Consider the following 3,536-nt stretch of genomic DNA (forward strand, 5'->3'; position numbering starts at 1 on the left):
TCTTTTCTTTTTCTTTTCTTCTACTCACACAGGGACCTCTATACTGTGGTAAAAAGGACCCTTATTATTATTATTATTTTTCTGTCCTTCTTTTTCATATGAGCAGGAGCAAAGACAAGAACATTCTTGTTAAAGCAGATCCAGAACCTGAAAGGACTCTGAAGAGAAAACTAAGAGAAGCTAAAATACAACAATCCAAAGATAACCTTTCAGAAATTTTCGAACAGGAAGAGGAGATGGCAGCCGAAAATAATAATAATGCAAGGAGAATGCTTGGTGTCTTTACTGCACCAAATTCCAATTTACATGGAAGAAGCATCTCCATTCCTGCCATTGGAGCAAACAACTTTGAGCTGAAACCTTAGCTAGTTTCTCTGATGTAGCAGAACTACAAGTTTCATGGACTTCCATCTGAAGATCCTTTTCAGTTCTTAACTGAATTCTTGCAGATATGTGATACTGTTAAGACTAATGGAGTAGATCCTGAAGTCTACAGGCTCATGCTTTTTCCTTTTGCTGTAAGAGACAGAGCTAGAATATGGTTGGACTCTCAACCTAATGATAGCCTGAACTCTTGGGATAAGCTGGTCAAGGCTTTCTTAGCCAAGTTCTTTCCTCCTCAAAAGCTGAGTAAGCTTAGAGTGGATGTTCAAACCTTCAGACAGAAAGAAGGTGAATCCCTCTATGAAGCTTGGGAGAGATACAAAGGACTGACCAAAAAGTGTCCTTCTGACATGCTTTCAGAATGGACCATCCTGGATATATTCTATGATGGTCTGTCTGAATTAGCTAAGATGTCATTGGATACTTCTGCAGGTGGATCCATTCACCTAAAGAAAACGCCTGGAGAAGCTCAAGAACTCATTGACATGGTTGCTAATAACTAGTTCATGTATACTTCTGAGAGGAATCCTGTGAGTAATGGGACGCCTATGAAGAAGGGAGTTCTTGAAATTGATACTCTGAATGCCATATTGGCTCAGAATAAAATATTGACTCAGCAAGTCAATATGATTTCTCAGAGTCTGAATGGAATGCAAGCTGCATCCAACAGTACTCAAGAGGCGTCTTCCGAAGAAGAAGCTTATGATCCTGAGAACCCTGCAATAGCAGAGGTGAATTACTTAGGTGAACCTTATGGAAACACCTATAATCCATCATGGAGAAATCATCCAAATCTCTCATGGAAGGATCAACAAAAGCCTCAACAAGGCTTTAATAATGGTGGAAGATACAGGTTTAGCAATAGCAAGCCTTTTCCATCATCCACTCAGCAACAGACAGAGAACTCTAAACAAAATACCTCTAAATTAGCAAAATTAGTCTCTGATCTATCTAAGGCCACTGTAAGTTTCATGAATGAAACAAGGTCCTCCATTAGAAATTTGGAGGCACAAGTGGGCCAGCTGAGTAAAAGGATCACTGAAATCCCTCCTAGTACTCTCCCAAGCAATACAGAAGAGAATCCAAAAGGAGAATGCAAGGCCATTGAATTAATTACCATGGCCAAACCTGTAAGGGAGGTTGAGGACGTGAATCCCAGTGAGGAAGACCTCCTGAGACGTCCAGTGATCAATAAGGAGTTTCCCTCTGAGGAATCAAAGGAATCTGAGGCTTAACTAGAGACCATAGAGATTCCATTAAACCTCTTTATGCCATTCATGAGCTCTGATGAGTATTCCTCTTCTGAAGAGAATGAGGATGTCACTGAGGAGCAAGTCACCAAGTACCTTGGTGCAATCATGAAGCTGAATGCCAAATTATTTGGCATTGAAACTTAGGAAGATGAACCTCCCTTGTTCACCAATGAACTAAGTGATCTGGATCAACTGACATTGCCTCAGAAGAAACAGGATCCTGGAAAGTTCTTAATACCTTGTACCATAGGCACCATGATCTTTAAGGCTCTGTGTGACCTTGGTTCAGGGATAAACCTCATGCCCCTCTCTGTAATAGAGAAACTGGGAATCTATGGGGTACAAGCTGCTAAAATCTCATTAGAGATGGCAAACAATTCAAGAAAACAGGCTTATGGACAAGTAGAGGACGTGTTAGTAAAGGTTGAAGGCCTTTACATCCCTGCTGATTTCATAGTCCTAGATACTGGGAAGGATGAGGATGAATTCATCATCCTTGGAAGACCCTTCCTAGCCACAGCAAGAGCTGTGATTGATGTTGACAGAGGTGAATTAGTCCTTCAATTGAATGGGGACTCCCTTGTATTTACAACTCAATGTTATCCTTCTGTAAACATGTAGAGGAAGCATAAAAAGCTTCTCTCAAAACAGAGTCAACCAGAGCCCCCACAGTCAAACTCTAAGTTTGGTGTTGGGAGGCCACAACCAAACTCTAAGTTTGGAAAAAAATTCCCATATCCAAACTCTAAGTTTGGTGTTGGGAAGTCTCAACAATGCTCTGAACATCTGTGAGGCTCCATGAGAGCCCACTGTCAAGCTATTGACATTAAAGAAGCGCTTGTTGGGAGGCAACCCAATTTTTATTTATCTAATTTTATTTTTCTTGTTCTTTCATGTTTTATTAGGTTCATGATCATGTGGAGTCACAAAATAAATATAAAAATTGAAAACGAAATAAAAAATAGCAGAAGAAAAATCACACTCTGGAGGAAGACCTTACTGGCATTTAAACGCCAGTAAGAAGCATGTTTTGGGCGTTCAACGCCAGAACAGAGCATGGTTCTGGCGCTGAACGCCAGAAATGGGCAGCATCTGGGCGTTTGAACGCCAGAAATGCATCCTGGAGAAGAGCTGGCGCTGAACGCCCAGAACAAGCATGGTTCTGGCGTTCAACGCCAGAAATGGGCAACAAATGGGCGTTCAACGCCTAGAACAAGCACCAATCTGGCGCTGAATGCCCAGAGTTGTGTGCAAGGGCATTTTGCATGCCCAATTTGGTGCAAGGTTGTAAATTCTTAAACACCTCAGGATCTGTGGACCCCACAGGATCCCCACCTACCTCCACTCACTTCATCCCACCCCTCTTTCACTCACATCCATCCACTCTTCCCCATAAACCTACCTCATAAACTCCACCTACCTTCAAAATTCAAAATCAATTTCCCACCCAAAACCCACCCTTATGGCCGAACCTTACCCCCTCCCTTCCCTATATATAGCCCTCCATTCTTCCTCATTTTCACATAACACAACCCTCTCTTCTCTTCTTGGCCGAATACACCACCCCCCTCTCCTCCATATTTTCTTCTTCTTCTTCATCTCTTCTTTCTTCTCTTGCTCGAGGGCGAGTAAAAGTCTAAGTTTGGTGTGGTAAAAGCATAAGTTTTTTGTTTTTCCATTACCATTGATGGCACCTAAGACCAGAGAATCCTCTAGAAAAGGGAAAGGGAAGACAAAAGCTTCCACCTCCGAGTCATGGGAGATGGAAAGATTCATCTCCAAAGCTCATCAAGACCACTTCTATGATGTTGTGGCCAAGAAGAAGGTGATCCCTGAGGTCCCTTTCAAGCTCAAGAAGAATGAGTATCCGGAGATCCGACATGAAATCCAAAGAAGAGG

General features: G+C 42.1%; 1 non-coding gene across 1 annotated transcript; it reads right to left on the minus strand.

Annotated features, from left to right (window-relative positions):
- Positions 1-632: 632 nt before the first annotated feature.
- LOC148544618 (small nucleolar RNA R71) lies at positions 633-740 on the minus strand. Its single transcript, XR_015901994.1, has one exon. It is a non-coding gene; the product is annotated as a small nucleolar RNA R71 (small nucleolar RNA).
- Between the last annotated feature and the right edge of the window lie 2,796 nt (positions 741-3,536).

This window comes from Arachis ipaensis, chromosome B9 (assembly GCF_059453495.1).
Source record: "Arachis ipaensis isolate K30076 ecotype BB chromosome B9, ASM5945349v1, whole genome shotgun sequence".
NCBI lineage: Eukaryota > Viridiplantae > Streptophyta > Magnoliopsida > Fabales > Fabaceae > Arachis > Arachis ipaensis.